The 19483-nt window shown below is 39.3% G+C and overlaps 1 protein-coding gene across 13 annotated transcripts in view; it reads right to left on the bottom strand.

Moving 5' to 3' along the window:
- Apbb2 (amyloid beta precursor protein binding family B member 2) overlaps nucleotides 1-19483 on the bottom strand; it is a 277295-nt gene that overhangs the window by 179418 nt on the left and 78394 nt on the right. For 12 of the 13 annotated variants that reach the window (XM_048364644.1, XM_048364643.1, XM_048364650.1 and 9 more), the window contains one exon: nucleotides 6580-6694. The gene's annotated coding sequence lies outside the window, so the exon portion shown is untranslated. Of the gene's footprint in view, nucleotides 1-6579; nucleotides 6695-7202; nucleotides 7226-19483 lie in introns of those variants that run through there. The other variant, XM_048364646.1, reaches the window with a different exon arrangement.

The raw sequence follows: 19483 nt of genomic DNA, 5'->3' as shown, positions 1-19483 counted from the left end.
CTCAAAGCTAGCACTCTACCACTTGAGCCACAGCGCCACGTCCAGCTTTTTCTGTGTATGTGGTACCGAGGAATCAAACCCAGGGCTTCAAACTCATGGCCCTCGAGGCATTTTTTTTTTAAAGAAATAAAAACAGTCTGGGCAGGGATTAATCTCTAGAAGAACAACAAAAGACAGGACATCCCCTCAGTGTTAAGCCGTGGATGATGGTCAATTATTGTTACAATGTGCAAGACAATAAAGTATAAAATCAAATAATGAAAGTAGATTTAGTATTATCAGAAAGATTGACTATGAAATAAGTGACCAAAAGCAGGTTATAAGATCCAGTATAAGGTACAGATGCAGGTACATACAATGTAAAGATGCACGTAAAACCAAACTGATGGTTTTCTTCATGTTTTTAACAGATTTTCTAAAATAAGTGGATTTTTAATGTTAATTTTAAAACCTTGATGTTTTAACCTTCCCAACTCTCACAACCACCCTTCATTAGTAGAATCTTACTACTAACCTGAAGCATCTCCATGGACCTTTGGACAGTGACCACTGCATCTGAATGGTCCAGACTCCCACATGAGAAGTCCTGCAGGAACAGGCCCATCCTGGGACTCAGGTTCTGTTTCTAGCTGTACTGGGTGGTAAGATCTACTTGTTTGTAATCGAGGATGGTTCTCAGATTTTCACTTTTATCACAAAATCCAAATGCTTCCTCAAATCCCGGATGATTGCAGACATACCCCTATGTTAGACAATATTGGTTTGACCCAAGCTTACTCCTGGATAAAGTAGGGTGCCCAAGCCAGTGCCTGCACACTGAGAACAGTGCATGAAGGATGCAAATCAACTTAACGACCTGACTAGTTATTCTTTTTTTTTTGGCTAGTCCTGGGCCTTGGACTCAGGGCCCGAGCACCTGGCTTCTTCCCGCTCAAGGCTAGCACTCTGCCACTTGAGCCACAGCGCCGCTTCTGGCCATTTTCTCTATATGTGGTGCTGGGGAATCGAACCTAGGGCCTCGTGTATCCGAGGCAGGCACTCTTGCCACTAGGCTATATCCCCAGCCCCTGACTAGTTATTCTTAACCAGTAACAAAGCTTCTCTTTCTATCAAGGGAGCCAGCCTCCCTCTGGAACAACATATTACTCAGGCTACCACAGGCCCTGACTGCTTCAAGTCACTAAGAAAGCAAATGAACAGGGAGTGTGGCCCAGAATGAGGGCTGGCACATGCAAGGCCTGGGTTTTACCCTCAGCACCAAAAGAATAAGAGAAGTTTATGATGTTGTGCAGTATACATCACGTATATTATGCCATTACCATTAATAAAGAGAATAAACAAACAGTGAGGATACTGAAGAACAGGAACAGGCTCAACAAAGTTCGGTGTATAGAGTTGTGAGAACTCACTTCTTCCTTTTTCTCCTTTTCCTATATGAAACTCACTTCCATCTTTTTCCCATTCCCTTTCCCTTATATGTTTGTTTACATTATTACCATTGCTTCATTTATTATTATTCATCTTTCTGTGTGAAGAGTCCTCCTCAGTCTTCAGATTACCTGTGGCTACTTCAGTCAGATAAGAAATGCAAGACAGATGTCAGCATCCTTTCTTCCTGAACCTCTTCAGCCTTTAAAAATCACATCAGGTAAGGAAGCAGGTAAGGGACTGTCACCTAAATAGGTACCCACCACTTTACTACCCAGCCTGAGGAAGAAAAGACTGATGGGGTGGGGGGGGAGGGGGCGGCAGGGAACAGAGACTCAAACTACAGCTCTACTCTAATGAGTTACTATATTTCTCAAACCTTAGTTTTTCCTTTCTCTGTGAATAGGGATAGGAAAAGAAGCTTTCTGTAGCTTGCTTAATTTTCAGTGAAATGCTTCCAGGACAGTGTGTGGCATGGGGAAATACCTGAATCGAAACTGTTGTCCTTCATCAACAACAGCAGGGAAGTCAAAGAAGGAAGGCCCAAGTAATAGTTGTGTGTATCTGTTACTGTTCAAACTTGTTTGTCTTGTGTTTTGTCTTCTTATATAGCCCAGGCTAGTATCAAACTCATGATTCTCCTGTCTCAGCCTCCTAAGTTCTAGGATTGTAGATATGCATCATCATGCCTGATTCATTTCTTTTCCCTTTTTTTTTTTTGGGGGGGGGGCCAGTCCTGGGCCTTGGACTCAGGGCCTGAGCACTGTCCCTGGCTTCCTTTTGCTCAAGGCTATAGCACTCTGCCACTTGAGCCACAGCGCCACTTCTGGCCGTTTTCTGTATATGTGGTGCTGGGGAATCGAACCCAGGGCCTCATGTATATGAGGCTAGCTCTCTTGCCACTAGGCCATATCCCCAACCCTCCTTTTTTTTTTTTTTTTTTTTTTTTTTGCCAGTCCTGGGGCTTGGACTCAGGGCCTGAGCACTGTCCCTGGCTTCTTTTTGCTCAAGGCTAGCACTCTACCACTTGAGCCAGAGTGCCACTCACTTCTGGCCTTTTCTGTATATGTGGTGCTGAGGAATCAAACCCAGGGCTTCATATATATGAGGCAAGCAATCTACCACTAGGCCATCTTCCCAGCCCTCATTTCAACTTTTAAAATGGCAATTTTGTAAGTGTGAAATGAGAGGAAAAGGAGGGCAGAAAGGCAGGAATTGAGCAGCCATGATGTAGCATGGAGGTGACCTCTGCTGACTGCCCCTTGTCCTGAGCCAGCACAGGCTCTACCAATGGTCTGAAAATCCTTCACAGGGGCTCCTGTGCATAGTGACTATCCAGCCCCACCCCAAACCCAAGGTGACTTCTGTAGATAAAATACTGTCTTCACTCACAGAGAAGAAAAGGGAAGTGAAGAAGATATTAGTGTCAAAACCCTGACAGGGCATAAACAAATGCCAAGACATAAAAAGTCATTTATGACACAAGTTTCTGTTGGGATTAAATGTCTTAAATCCAGTTGCAGGAGCTGGGAAAGCAGGAAGCAACTCTGCTGCCCATTACCAAAAGGTAGTTAGTTCCTCATGCCAGGAGCATTGCATCAAAGTTATCCAAAGAGTAAGGGTGCAGACAGCTGGGACAGCCCACATAAGTTGGCATAAGAAGGAGCACGGCAGAGAGAGTGATAGGTTGGAATACATAGGAAGCACGTAGAAATGTACTCCACCCCCCCATATAAGTAATATAAACTAATTGAAGAAATAGCTAAGCATAAGATATGGACTGAAGAGTAATAATATCAACTGAAACAACCATTGTCACTTGTGAGGAGTGGGTATGAAAAAGAAGTAGTGAAGGAAAATGCTGAGAACTCAAAATGCAGGGTGGCCAGTGGGGAAGCCCCCTAAATGTTTAGGGCATGCAGTAGGCATGATCAGAGATAGTTCCTCCCCTAGACTGATGTGGCTAACACACACATATGAATAAACAGACAGAGAGACTGCAAGCCAGAAATCTAAAAACGATTTCAACAGTCCAGATCCTGTCATCCAAGGTTACAGTGGGATCTGCATCATGTAAAGCAATGATGAAATGCAAATAATGATACAAGAATGGATGTGATTATATTAGCAGTTCCTGAATACTTCCAAAACTTTAGTGTTAACACCTGCATAAATAACTTTACTAAGTAAAGTCTGGAAAGGTCGGCTCTGACTGTTTACTTCTTATTCCAGTACTCAATGGATGCCATTCTACATTCCAACAAAGAACAGCATCGTGACCTGTGAGAAGAGGGCACTAAAAGGCAGAACAATGACCCCAAAGCAGAAAATTAAAACTCCCACTTGACATCTGAGCCTCAATAACAACCAGAGTGCAGCAGGATGCCCTGCCAACCTTGACTCCATGCTGACCACACCTGATGATAAAATTATAAAACCTAGCGATTTTTGTTTTCTCAACTAATTCTCCTCCAGGGAACAAACTGATCCAACAGGCCTGGAGTCAGCTCCTTTGCCTTACATAAGAGCAGTCAGAGCCACTGAAGTTATTCATCTCTACAGCTAAGAAAGAGCAGCTGCCCCATAGAATATCAGCTTTGGAGAAACAAGCCTTCTTGGGTAATCAGGATAACTGAGATACAAAGGAAGGAGGGTAAGAATAGGAAATAAGCCATACAAAATGACTGTGTTAAGGCAGTGAATGAGGATCAATGGCACTAGAAGAAATAGAAGTGGAAACCTTACATATGAGAACTACCATCTTGGGGAAGAACCGTTCACATGTTCCAAAGTGCTGTCTTCCCACTCAAACAGACATAAAGGACATATTCTGCAACGGTTGCAGGATAGCCATGAGCGCCATCTCCATTCTGAGGACAGCTAGCACATACTTGGTCTTTGTAAAGGTAAGATAAAGACATTTTCTCCTAGAGAACTATGGCCAAGAGATATGCCAGGTGGGAAAGATGTGCTTCCTTGTGGCTCCTGAGCAGCACAGGCCATTCAGTCAGCTCTAGAAAGTCACCTGGCTGGCAAGTGGTATGTCATTCCCCAACACAATGACGAGCATGTTCCGCATATGTGAGTTTCTTCAGATAAATTTACTGCTCCCACTCCAAGACTGCCCAAACATTAGAATTCTAACCACTTTGAAAGAAGAATTTCCTCAAATACATCAGGCTGAATCATGTGAAATTAGCATTGCTGATAGCTAGAAACTGTCAAATACTAACAAATCAAATAAATCAATCATAGTACATTTCTTCCAGCTTACCTTTCCAGCAGAGGTAGGCAAATCTTTTCCTAACAATGTCATAGATATTTTAGGTTTTGATGACCAAGAGACAACATAGGATTTGAGTAGGCACTTCTATAACTAAAGTGTTACAATTAAAAATACATAAACTTCGCTAGGCACCAGTGGCTTACTCCTATAATCCTAACTACTCAGGAGGCTGAGATCTAAGGATCACTGTTCAAAACCAGCCAGGGTAAGAAAGTCCTTGAAACTCTTTATCTCCAATTAATTGCCCAAAATGCCAAAAGTAGAGCTGTGGCTCAAGTAAGTAGAATGCTAGTTTTTAGCAAAAGAATCTCAGAGACAGTACCCAGGCCCTGAGTTCAATCTCAAACAAACAGAATTCACTTTCAGCTCCCACAAAACTGGCACGGGCAGGGTACAATGGCCATAGTTGTCAAGCTCTTTCCTGTGGTAGACAGCTAAGAGCAGCACATATTCTTCTGATGATGCTCACAATGAAAACTGATCATTTCAGAGTAAAACAGCAATGCTCTCACAAAGTATATTCAGAAAAGACGCTTACCTCTCAATGCTGCTGGCTTTGTGCTAGAAGAATTTGCTGGGAATCTCTATTCTGGAGCAACAATCCATTGCCACTGATACTGAAACTACTGCTATTAACTACCTGGCTTACTTCATAAGTAATTGTTCTGGGGAGGACTTGAGGATAATTCTTGAGCTGTACACGGACAGGAGAAGGAAGTATAAATATAAATAAAAATAACTAAAAAATGGATATGGGAGAAAAACCACCATGGAGTGGGTGGAGAATAACCCTAAACTCTTCCCAAAGGAAGCCAAAATTCCAGAGGGTCCAAAGAGAAGGAGAAAGAGTAGATGAATATTTGCATAATTGACTCAAATTTGAAAATTTAAAGGAAGCACGAAAATAAGCCTGAGACAAACTTCCCTTTACATAAATAAAGGTAGATCATTAAATGAGAGGTAATCACTCTTCCTAAATTATCAGAGGTAAAGACAAATAGGAGCATGTAATCATAGCAGTTCCCAAAAGACCATTCAAAGAAATTGAGTACCATAAAATATTGAAAATCATAATGGAAGAAGAGAGTTTCCTTTTTTTTTTGCAGAGAAATAAGGACCAGGACTTCCCTGTCCAATGCACATGTAACAGACAAACTAACACAGGCACTTCTGATCTGGGTCCATAAAGTTATTAGGTTTTTTGTTGGTTTTTTTTGGGGGGGGGCGGTGCCAGTTCTAGGACTTGAACTCAGAGCCTGGACTAAGCTTTTGTGTTCAACGCTAGCACTCTACCACTTTAAGCCATTGCTCCATTTCCAACTTTTTGGTAGTTAACTGAAGATAAGAGTTTCATGGACCTTCCTGCTAGAGCTGGCTTTGAACCATGGTCCTCAGATCTCAGCCTCCTGGGTAGCTAGGATTATAGGTGTGAGCCACTAACACCCAGCTGGGTCCATGAAGTTCTTAATAGCAAATGAATCAAAGCAATCACTAGGGATTTTTTTTAATTCATGATATTACTATTATTTCAAATGTCATACGTGTGTGTGCTATGATGAAAAAGAAAAGTTTTTTTAAGCCATTACATGAACAGAACAACAGAAACAGAAGGGGGAGATGGCTTATCTTCTAGTTTTTACAGAATCTCTTGATGACAAAAATCCTAATTAAGATATAATGTCTCACCATTCATTATTCAAAGTCACCCTAGAGTGAACTACTCTCCTGCATTTCTAAATATTCTCATTTAAATCTTGTAAGCCTTCACTAGTTTGGTACCCAGTGATACTCTACGAGGAGAGGGGGGGAGAAAGAGAAGGGTGAGGAGGGACAGGATGCAAATGAGCATACAATCTCATACATACATAAGCTGCCTGGATGACAGTGGGCCTCTGGGTAACATCTGCCCATAGCGAGAGTCAGCACATCCGCAGCGGCCTCTGCAGTTCCCAAGTACTCAGGAAGCAGTGAGATGGTTAGCTGTGGGGGGAGGAGACAAAAAAAAATGGTAGAAAACAAATCAGAGACTTGGAATCATGATTACATTTTTTTCATTAAAATGCTAATGATGACCATAAATTTCTAGATAACCATACTTATGAATTATTCATGGTGACATGTGATATGAAGTCTCCTTGTCCCTGCAGGCAAGCACAAAACTTGCTGGTGGTCAGCATGTGGCCGCTGGAGTTTATGTGACAGAAGCACAGGTTCCTGCAAGCTCCTCAGTCAGGGTTGGCCCTCCCTGGCTCTCTTTTAGTCTGGGCTATCCTACTCATGCTGGGTTGAAGTTTCTTCATCTCATTCTTCTTCAGTATCAGGGACAACACTAGTCTGGCTCTTCCTGTGACACTTGACTATACTCTATAAACATTCCAAATGCTTGAAGGGAATAAAAAAAGTCTTTGTACTAGAGAGGCAACATGTAAGAGGAATTTAGCAAAGCCTTTGCATTAAAATATAGTGTAAGTATTGAAAGCATACATACCATAAGTGACAGTCAAGAAAATTCCCTAAACTGAGCAATGGGGAACATCATCTGTATAGCAGAAATCCTTTTCATGTTCCCTTCTAAAAGTAACACCTATGTATAAATCACTTTTGCACATTTTTGTGGACATGAAATTGAGTGTCATTAAGTTTTCATCTAAAAATCATATGCTGAATACATACCATATGTCAAATGCTGAGCTAAGCATCTGAGCTACAGAGATGAATACCGCAGTGTCCCACACTCTTAGGAAAGTAATGTCCAGTGGGCTGAGGGATGCACACAATGAGCTCTGTAGGGAAGTGGGATGAGTATAATGATGAGAGGTGAGTATCTGTCCAGCAGGGCAGCTAGTATGGAAATGGAGAGGTCAGAGAAGGCTTCCTAGGGTTGCCTGGTACTTCCTAAAGTTGGACTAGACTGGCTCAGGCAGGTGGGGACAAGACAGTGTAAAAGGCAGAGGTGAGAAAGTATACTTAGTGTTCCTGCCCTCTGTCTAGGGAAAAGCCTGCAATATAAGGCCAGGTGAGGGGGCCAAGGTTAGGGAAGAAGTGAGAAAAATGGCAGGAGGTCAGGTGAAGGAACTGGTCTTAAGAGATATAGAATCCACAACCCTCTGACACTAGGGGAGGAAAAAGACAAATCTGGTAATAGTAAGTTCACAGTAAACAGCACTGGGATGCTGAAGGCAACAAACCAAATGATATCAACATACTTAAAAATAGTTGGCAAGGCTCTCTGCTGAGAATGAAGTGACAAGTAAATAGTTTGAAGATACAGATATTGAAATTCTTAGTCTCTGGTATGCTCTCTAAAAATAAAAGTAGTCCAACCTTGTTTTAAGGTAAGCAAACATACAAGCCAGTGTATGTCAAAAGAGAAAAGGATATTCGTGGGGTGAACCCACCCACAGCAGAATCTGAGACTATTAAAAATAGTGTACAAGCCAGGCACCAGTGACTACTGACACCTATAAACCAAGCTACTGAGTAGGTTGAGATCTGAGAATATCAGTTCAAAGCCAGTATAGGCAGACAAAACCTCCAGAATCTTATCTCCAATTACCCAGGGAAAAGCAGGAACTGGAGGCATGGCTAAAGTGGTACAGTTCCAGTCTTGAGCTAAACATCTGAGCAAGAGCTTAAGTTCAAGTTCAAGCCCTGGTACCGGCATAAGCAAATTGTATAAGCAGAAAAATTAGAAGGCTATTCCTAAAATGCTCTTAGGTTCTGGGTGCCAACCTTCCCAAAGGTAAACATAAAATTTCATGAATGAAAATCATTGTTCACCATCCTACAGCCTTCCTGGGCCACTCCGATTCAAAGATTCCACCCTGTATGACTGACTTAATCAACAAGAAAGGAGAACCTGGCATTGAGCAGGAAGTAGGGGACAGTGGAGCTGACAGTGGCACCTGCCTAAGACTTCCTGTTATGATACTCTTAAGGCCATAGCTATACCTACCCACTTAGCTCCTGCTTACTTTTCAACCTAGGCTTTTGGCAAATCTAGAAATAGAATGGAGTGAGTTAAGGAAGCAAAGTTTATTGAAATGTAAGGCAATGAAAAACACACTGAAAAGCAGCTTTCACATTTCCACAGCAGCCTTTGTGATCTCCAAAGCCCTGGAGTTGCCCTTATGGTTTGTCTCAGCTATACAGGAATGAGATCCAAGTCATCTTTGGAACATGATAGCATTTTAGAATCATGTTATCTCCATTGAAATTTGCCACAATAAAGACTATACCACAGACAAGTGAAACCCAACCGGGCCATTCATCTCTGTATCCTTGGAGCACAGGATTTAATAAGCAGTCGATAAATGTGGACTAAATCAATAAATCAGTACTGAAGTGAGAAGTTCCCCCAACTAAAAGGTAAGGGGACCAATTAAATGGTGAGAACAGAAATAGTCTTCCGATGTCTTCTTTTCTTCTCTAATTGATTCAAAGCAAAGCTGTGAAAACACATTCAACTGCATATTGTACACAGAAGAAAATCTTTATGGATTCAGAAAGAAATGCAGTGTTAAGTAGATTTTAGATATTATGAAATTAGGAAAAATGTTCCTTAAATGGAAAAATAGGAAAGTATGAATATTTTGAGCAAACAAAGAAATAAAAATGGAAACCTTTACATCTTTGTTATCCTTCTCTGTGAAAGACAGGACATCATTATTCCAGCAGCATGGTGCCTCGCCTCCCAGAAGCTCATTCACACAGGAACCTGCTTAGCTTTAACCCTCAGGAGCAACCAGGAAGGCACTCATAAGATAATCAGGCCTGGCTTCCTTGGAAATTCACTCCCCACCCCCACCCCCATCTTTATGCCCCCTCCTACAGATCTTTGTTTTCCTCTGAATAGGTAGGTATTTCTATCACCTGCCATTTCAATTCTTTTAGCCCATAATCCCTAAGCATCACAGATCACACTGAAAACATTTTAAGTAGCACACTGTCGTATGTGTCTGGAAATAATTTTAGTTTCCCAAAGTAAGGGATGGTTTATTATTATGTACTAGGTGACATATTTTCTAAACTATTAAAAAGTATCTTGAAGGCTGGGCACTGGTGGCTCACACCTGTAATTGTAGCTACTCAGGAAGCTGAGATTTGAGGATTGTGGTTCAAAGCCACCCCCAGCAGGGCAGGAAATTTCGTAAGACTCTTATCTCCAATAAACTACTCAAAAAAAAAAAAAAAAGCCAGAAATGGTGCTGTGGCTTAAGTGGTAGAGTACTAGCCTTGAGCAAAAGGAGCTCAGGGATAGAACCTACACCCAGAGTTCAAGCCCCAGGACCGGAAAAAAAAAAATTGATACTGAAAATATCACATTTAATTCTACCTATTTGATCAGCAATATGTTAAGAAGCAATATACACTGATGATTGATTGACTGATTGATTATAGACTGGGGATAAAAATCCAGGGCCTTTCACTTGTTCTCATTGAGCTACTAGACTGCCATTCTTTTGTCTGTTGTTAAGAATGCAAAGAGACCAAAATAAACAAATCACTATTCTCTTGAATGCAAGCCATGATGGGGAGAAAGGGAATATATTTACCAGTCCACAAAGTGTTTAGTGTGCAGCTTTTTAATTACTGTATTTATGGCGCTGTCCATAATATATTCACCACCACAAATGCTCTACCAGGTCATTAATCCTCAACAAATACATTAATGCTCCCACTTCTCCTACAAATGCTTATTATGCTGATGTGGAACAAAAATGCCAGGAATTCTCTCTAAAATAAACATTTCGTGTCAACAGTTCCACTGTGCCAACTATTTTTTAAGATACTATAATATCTCTGTTTAAGTATTTGGTATACTGATCAAAAAGATGAATGTGTAAACCAAATTTGTAAAACTAGTTTTGCTTAATGCAATAATTTTTTTATATAAAATGTGGTATAAGCTACTAAGGAAGTTGCTTATGCTTTTCCAAAATAACATTTTGTAACTCATTAAATTTTAACACTCAGGATCATTCTGCTGTTACAAAACAGTAAAATTTAGAAATCTCAAGGAATAAGACATTGAGAAGGATCAAAGTTTTCATAATAGTTGAAAGTAGGTCATCCCTCAATGTTGAATGAGTAGATTCAACCAAAGGCAATTAGTTTTCTAAGAGATATATCTTCATTTGATGACATAGGATCATCAATACTACTCTCCATTGTTTTGCTCTATTAGAATATGAGACTATGAACTCCAAGGAAATGTAGCTGGTCCAGCAATACTAGGTACGAGTAGAATTTCTACTATAACAAGGAGGGCTGGATGGGGAGTTCCTACCAAAGCAATAGGGAGCACTAACATCAAGAGTGCTGGAGTTCAAACCCCAGTATAGAACATATTTTGAGACCCATAGGTGAATTAACTTACAGATCCAGATCTAGAGCCAGGGTCATGAGGCTCTAATGGGAAGACTGCTTTTACATTTGTTGCTGGCAACTGGAATCAATCTGCCTTTGTAAGGCCAGTGTCAAGGCAGCTGCACTAGAAACCTTCTGGGGGAACACAAGACTTTTTGCCCCAAAGCAGAACTTTCCAAAACTCTGCAAAACAGCAGGGAACATATTACACAGTATTTCAAAGTGCTTATACCTAAATTCTCACATCCATCTCTTCTTGCAAATAATTATTTTTCTCCTTTGGTAATAATCTCTTGATAGTAAAATACAGTGAGGAAGGTTTAAACCTACTGAAAAAAAAAGATAAGTGAAAATTAAGAGAAGTTTATTGAAAGATGACAGAAAGAAACTGGAGAAATAAAGATATATGATTTCAGTTTCCAGTAAAATTTCCATCATCTAGCTTACCAGAGCTATTCTTCCCTCAGCTCTGCATTAAATAATAAGAGCATTAAATATGTGAAAACCACAAGGGATGTGCCCATCTCATTAAAGATGATCATTTGAGCTACGATAATGAGAAAGAACATCTATTTTGGGTTTTAAGGACAGAAGTACTTCCGGCTTGTTGCTCAGAGCAATAACACTTCTAATAAGCTTTAGAAAATACATGCCAGGACCACTGCACCTATCCTGATGACAAGAACCTTCAACCAGAAATCTTTCCTCTCAGAACACCTTGCATCCTGATTTATCAATAACCTTCACAAGCTGCCCAAACAGAAAAACATTCTTTCTACTGTGTAAAGGTAGATTTTTTAAAATAAGTTTAGATTTTTCTATAAATTCTAGATTAGGACCAACCAGATATCCATATTATTGAATTTCTATGAAGTTATTTCAATTCTATGAAATTTAAATTGGTCATTCTTTTGGTTCACAATGGTTGGACCAGGCCAAAATAACTTTGCAGTAATCTTTGATAGGCCTTAATAACATATTGAACATTATTAAAAATAAATCACTTATTATTCTTAAAATTGGAAATGTAATAAAAGTTTAAGGAAATAAGTTTGATCAAAGATAATACTGGTCCTGATTCTGTAGTAGTAAAGCCATATGTAAGCCTTTGGCACTTCATGAGGCCTTTTCCATTTTGCAAGAGATGCTCTAAGTATCTAAAATTGTAAAGAAAACAAAAAGGAGCATCAAATGTATTTACTTGCTGTGTGGACAAAATTACTAAAGGAAGAGCAGAATGAATTCATACTAGTTGCTTCTAATGAAAAGAAAATGATGGCACGAAGTGGCACAGTGGCTCAAGTGGTAGAGCGCTAGCATTGAGCTGAAGAGCTCAGGGACAGCACGGGGGGGGGGGAGGAGGAGGAGGAGGAGGAGGAGGAGGAAGAGGAGGAAGAGGAGGAAGAGGAGGAAGAGGAGGAGGAAAGGAAGGAAGGAAGGAAGGAAGGAAGGAAGGAAGGAAGGAAGGAAGGAAGGAAGGAAGGAAGGAAAATGATAGCAACTCAAGTGCCAGAATTTGCCAACAAGATTTATGTGTTATTATTAGTTGAAAAGAATGTTCAGAATAGTAGAAATTGATCAATGAAATGTATATGCCACCTAATTATATGAGGCAAATTAATTATTTAATATTTCATTTTGTACTATAAACAGGCGACAGATTGTTTTTAGGAAATATTTATCTTTCTTATCTTCTGTTGATCTTCTTTGTATTGATTTGCTCCTCCACACTAACCAAACTTAAAATTCAATTCTTAAAATTATCTTCAAGTAGTTTTCCAAAGGAGTTTCCACTTAACAAAGCAGTTTATGAATACAATGTATCTTGATCAGTGTCACCCCTTTCAACATTATCATCCACACCTCTGGGCCCACCCCTTCCCTTCTTTTCTTTATTGTGTAGTATATACATTGAAAATTCAATTTAATAGATCTTTATTATTACATGAAGGAACTTGCTGTCAGAGGTCAAATACACCCATATACCCACATAACCACACTCCTAGCTTTAACTAGCACATGGTAAAAGAAACACAAGAAGAACTGGCCATCCTTGCCACAGAGTACTGACTGCAATTTCAGATGTCATTTTCATGTCATTATAGTGCCCTCACTGTGCTTCTACTTGAGTCCCTGCAGTAGCTTTTCATAGCAAGTTTCTGTATGAGGGGTGAGGAGAAGAGGATGGAGAATAAACAGCATCTGACTCCCCCTTCCTGTATTTGGAGAATTCCTCATCATGTGTTTCAATGAAATGTACACTGTTCAACATCAAGGAAACACAGCAGGACAGTCGTCTTTTTAGTCTTGGCCAACTGTGAATCCAGAGCTACAGACATAGAGACAGGAGCAGGAGGAAATTATCATAGGTGAGGGCAATGGCAACAACCCTTGGCTGCTGAGGGTGAGGTGACTTAGTCTCAGACTGTTTGGTCCCAGTGGGAAGTCAGCATTCCCTATGGGTCTTTCCTGTGCTCAGTGGTGGGTCCAGCCACAAAGAATGAATGCTATCACACAAGTTGAGCTATGAATCCGCCTGTATAGTTTATTTGTTTCCCCTTTTTCCTTAACTTCTGGCAATTCTACTGCATAGCTTGTATTGTCTCAATGAATGTCCTCTCTGCTTTAATCCCTCCACCAGACTCTGTTGCTTCTATCTGAAGACACTGACTCATAGACTTCCCAAGGATATGCAGGCAAAAATAAATAGCTGTCTTTGGAAATGAAGGATTAAATATTTTTTGTCCTTAAGACCCCAAAGCAGAACCATGGTCACTTTTCCTCAGAAGGCAAATGCTATGGTTTAAGAAACCAAACTGCTTCTGGAATATTGTGAGTTAACCACATCTTAGCAAGCTCATTTATTCTTAGCATTCTTTTCCTCCATTAGCCAACACATTCAGAGTTCTTACCCACTGACTACTGTACAATAAGCATTGTGAATGTAATCAGTTTGTGAATTGGGAGCTGTCACTGTTTATGTCTAGCTAAAGATTTGCACTCAACAACTGCGACTACTGGAAGCGAACAGAACAATTTTATTTGTCTTTCCACTTAAACATAGCTTTCTGGGAGATGAGGCAGTTTGAAAACCAGTGGTCAAAAACTACACATGACAATGAAAATGCAAACCAAGGCACCCGAAGATGTATATTTGACTGTAGAAGCATCAGTATTACTGGAAAGCTGCTTCCATCACTTCAGTGCACTGCAGCAAATTTAGTTCCAAGTCTGAGGATGCTGAAGCAAGGCCATTTATCTGCATATGTCTCAGGCTAACCATACAAATTTTGCAGACAAAGCTAGAAGATAGATAGCACAGAATAAACTGATGATGTGACCAGAAGGGCTCCATCAGGAAAGCTACATGCAGTAATGACATTAATAGAAATGAGAATGCAGAGAAAAGTGTGTCACCGTGGTGCCTCTTGGTCTCTAGAAACTAAGGAAGTCTTATAGAATGAAGAACAGCTACCTATATTAGTTGTACAAAACAACAGTCTACACGGACATAAAGAAGGCTTAACAAAATAAGTTCAAAACTTGATGCATGGATGCAACTGCCCTTCCTGTGATGTGATTTCACAAAGACTTGCCAAGAGCTCAACCCCTCAGTCACAGAAGTCAGCAATAAATCAATCAACATGGGAGGAAAAAGAACTTTATTTCAGGGTGATATAAATTCTACTTCAAACTCTATCAACTGCCAAACAATCTATAGTCATTTTTCTATGCACTAAGTTCTCTTGAAATATCTAATGGCCAGTATAACAAGACATACATTCCGTATTTGTCCTAGTGAGCTACTTCTGTATCCATACCATGTTTTGAAATCTGAGATAAATTGACCAGTCAATTCCAGACATTCTCCTCTTTTGTTTTACTTGATGAGCACAATGGGACAGGTAGCTATGCTACCTCATATTGCATATGATGCACCTGAATGCATTCTAAAGCAGAACAAAGCTGCTTTGAGACTACCTTTCTCAAAACTAAAAATACAAAATCAAGTGTATTTTTTTCATATACAAGTATGAAAAAGGTAAATTTACAGCTAGCTAACCTCTCAGTGGTGGAACCATATGTGCTATTTTCAAAATATTCATTGTAACAAAGCCTGAATTGATGCTTCTATACAGAAATTTGATTTTGTTTTAACAACAAAATAAACCTTCCCTTCTACAAGGGCTTAAGATATTCTCCCAAGGTTTATGGAGAAATTTTATTTTGTCCTGTAAAAGTTCCACTTCAATCATCATAATAGCAGTAGAATTTTAAACATTTGCTGTACGAGTAGCAATTGCATTATATACTATGGTCAAACACCTTTTGTGTGTGGTACACTAGCTACTGCTCACTAGGAAAAGATTCTAACACTGACCCATACCTCCAGCCCTTTTTTGTACTGGTTATTTTTGAGAGAGGGTGTTGCTTTCTACCCAAGCACATAACCGGACCAGGATCTTATTACACATCATTTGTCCTGGCTGAGATGACAAGTACATACCACTGTGCCCAGCTACTGGTTGAGAAGTGGTCTCATGAACTTCTTTGCCCAGACTGGCCTCCCACAAAATCTTCTCATTTCCATCCTCCTAAGTAGCTAGGATTATAGGTGTGAGCTACTGGCAATCAGCTCAAACACTTTCTTTATATGATCTCTCTCTCTCTCTCTCTCTCTCTCTCTCTCTCTCTCTCTCTCTCTCTCTCTCTCTCTCTCTCTCTCTCTCTGTAAGAGCTACTAGGGTTTGAAATTGGTTGGCAACTATTCTACTACTGGAGCTACAAGCCTAGCACAGGACCCTACATGTTTACTGAATGAAATAACATGCTCTTCTTTTCTGAAACAGCAGATCCAAATGTAATTATCAAAAATCTAAGTTATCAAGGGTGATCTTCATTCAAGGTAACAGGTATATGTCAAGAGCTGTAGTGTACAACTGGAATCTGTGTGCTATTAAACAACAAAGGAGAGTTTAACAATTGCCATTAAAGACAGGAAAACACAGTTCAGAAAAAAACAGGGGAAGGTATATGATCCAATCTTATTTTCCTTATCAGAGTATCAAAGGATTAAAGGATCACCAGTTTACAGCAGATTGAATCACTCAGAGGAGGAAGGCAATCTGGAAATGGTTTTGAAATTCAGAATTTATTGACAATTCTTCCTTTCCTCAGTTAAGGACATAGAGTCTGCCTTTTTAAAGCACAAAACTAAGCCATCATGACCCCAAGAGTAAGATCTATGAAATCTGGCCGTCTCCCAATCTCAAACAGAAAACTTCACAAGACAGGAACACAATGGGGACTATACAACTGTTAATTTAAATCTATGGAAGAAAATTAACCATCACGGGCCCAGCATCTACTAGTTAGCAATTCTCCACTGCTGCTGTTCTCTCCTTCAGGCCAGGCAATGGCCATGGGAGTAACAAGCTCTGTGCTTTCTATTTCCAAAACATTTGAACTCACTGTCTTCTGAGGCTCTAAGAACTATATTTAGAGTCCCTTTTCCAATAAAAGCAGCACAGACAAGTTAAAGTCTCTCCCCAGGGGTTGGTTTCCTTTCTCAGCTCACTATTGCTCCCATGGAAGATAAAGAGGAAACTCAAGTTTTGCAAAGTCCAAAAAAAATGCCGATCTTTCTAGCATTTTCCATTAAAACCCATCTATTCCTGCTCTATTCAGGCTTTGCAGAGCAGGAGCGGAGGCCCAAAGTACCACTACTCTGTTCCTGGGAGCAGATGCAGTTTTAATAAGGCGTGAACTCTGATTTCAAAGACAGCATGGGGCTGTTCTGGCATAGACAGGGCTACTGTGGGAGGAGTAAACCTTGTCCTATAGACATTTAACTCTGGCTTCATCTGAAGGGTATCTGAGCTTACGTGGTTTCCATCTGTGTAAAAGACTTTCTTCCCCTAAGTTCTCATTTAACCAAGTATGCAACCTGTTATCCTGGTCTATTTAATTGCGTCATGTAAACTACGAACCATGTTACTAGAAGAAATAATGATTTCACTATAGGAATATAGACTGCAAAATTACTGCTCTAAATCTGTCAATTTAATGTTTAACTTTTCCCCATTTATTAATTTAACTTAACAAGTAATAGCAGATACAAACTCCACTTAAGAAAATAAAATATTAAATAGTATAAAATATTAAATATTAGATAAAATATTAAATAGTATAAATACTGGTAAATATCAGTAGATTTTAATAGTCCACAGCCAGTCATACGATATGTGCTAAGCAATGTTCACTGTCTGTCATATGCATGGTACATGCTAAAAAAGATGATTTGAATCTGAATTTGAAGTTTTAGTTAAGTTCCTCAAATGTAAGGACATACTTCATTCATCTTAAGTAATGTACTCCCAAAACAATACCTGGCTCATAGTAGTTGCTCACCAAACATTGGTTTAACAAATGAACTTAAAGTTGGGCAGACATGAAATGTATACAATACTTCTTAATTTGTGTTTAATGTGGATTTTGATTTGTGTTATAGAGTATATTCCAATGTCTGCCTGTCTAAATGTTCTCTCTATATCCATCACTTAATCTGAGATATTTAGTTTCTTTGGAAGGAGAAATACACAGGTAGAATCCTACTTTAGGCGGAGAATTGACTGGGACAGATAGGCAGAAGGAGTATGTTACCTTCATTCTTATACTATAACAAAGGGACCAAAGATGACACACAGCTTCATATACAATACTTGGCAGCCAGTAACATGATGTTGAACACATACTTAGCCACCAAGCCTAGTCAGACTATGTTTGGTTACAGTAAACACTACAGGGATTACAGCAGACAAATCTATTCCATTCTGTCCTCAGATTTTCTATTTTTCACATAATGATATACCTTTCCAAATAACAGCTAGGATCCCACTGTTTCTCCTTTACGGAAAATGATATTATAGGTAAATATTTATTAGCATGGACACTCATTTTCATTAAGTGCAAACAATGGGTTACTAAGCAAATTGTCCCATGCACATCTCTTTTAGTATTAACATTAAAATAAGCACATTATTAAATAGGACAAGATAAAATTTAGTTTTTACTTCTTTTTAAACAATCCATAGCTATTTTTTCATTTTTCAATTTTTAAAAACTTATTAACACTTATTCATCATATGCAAGGGCTTCACTGTGATATTGCCATACATGCACTAATGTATTTTGACCTAATTCATCCCTCTATTACCCTTTCTTATCCCCTTTACCCTGGCTGCTCTGTACTTCATAGCTTTGAGTGGATTTTATTATGCAATTTCCATATGTATATACACATATATGTGTGTACATTTTGATGTACACATGAAAAATGTATATTATAGTATATATACTATATGGTATATACACTATATTATATACAGTATACTCTATACTGTACACAGTATATACACTAGAGTATGTAGTGTATAGTATATATTGTGTATAAGTATATAGTATATATAGTGTTACACTCTATGTAGTATATATGCAGTATATACACCATATTTATAGTGTGTATATAGCATACATAATATATGTAGTGTACTGTACACAGATATATATTGAGAGAGAAAGAATTTGATTATATTCATCCCGCCTCACTGTTTCTATACCCCAAACAGTCCCCTTTTACATCCATGTCATATTGTCATTGTGTGTGTGTGTGTGTGTGTGTGTGTGTGTGTGTGTGTCTAGATTCCACATGGGAAGTAGCAGGTGATAGCTGTCTCTCCAAACCTGGCTTGTTTCACCCAGCCTGATGATCTCTAATTCCTTTTGTTTTCTTGCAAACAAACATAGGCAATTTTTTGAAGGCACATCTCTGTTCATTACCATTACAGACTCAGTTCAGAGATCTACCTCTAATAATTAAAATGCTTGTAGCAAGGAAGATTTTGAAAACAAATATGTAATTTTAAAAAAAGTAGGATACAAAAGGAGTTTGAAACCACAAGCCAGCAGCTCACATCTGTAATCCTAGCTCTTCTGTGAAGGTTGAGAGCAGAAGGACCATGGTTCAAGGCCATCTAGGCAGAGAAATCTGAGAGATCCTATCTCAAAAGCAGCCAACAAACCAGGTGTCAGTGACTCATACCTTTACTTCTAGACCCTAAGTAAAATGCTATGTGTTTGCATGGACATGCACATGTGAGCATCTGTGCGCGCACAGCAAAAAAACAGGGCTGGTAGTGTGAGTCAAATGGTAGAATGCCTATTAAGCGAGAGGCCCTGAGTCTAAATTCCAACACTAATGCCTTCCACCACCACCTCAAGAAAGAAAAAAGATGTTAAAAATATGTGCACTGTTTGTTCTAAATTTTCTCTTAAAAACAGTGTTGGTTTTCCCATAAGAAGGCAACAACAGTTAAGTATCATTTACAGTTTTCAAGTATC

Source organism: Perognathus longimembris, chromosome 16, assembly GCF_023159225.1.
Source record: "Perognathus longimembris pacificus isolate PPM17 chromosome 16, ASM2315922v1, whole genome shotgun sequence".
NCBI lineage: Eukaryota > Metazoa > Chordata > Mammalia > Rodentia > Heteromyidae > Perognathus > Perognathus longimembris.
This window is presented reverse-complemented; position numbering and strand designations above follow the sequence as displayed.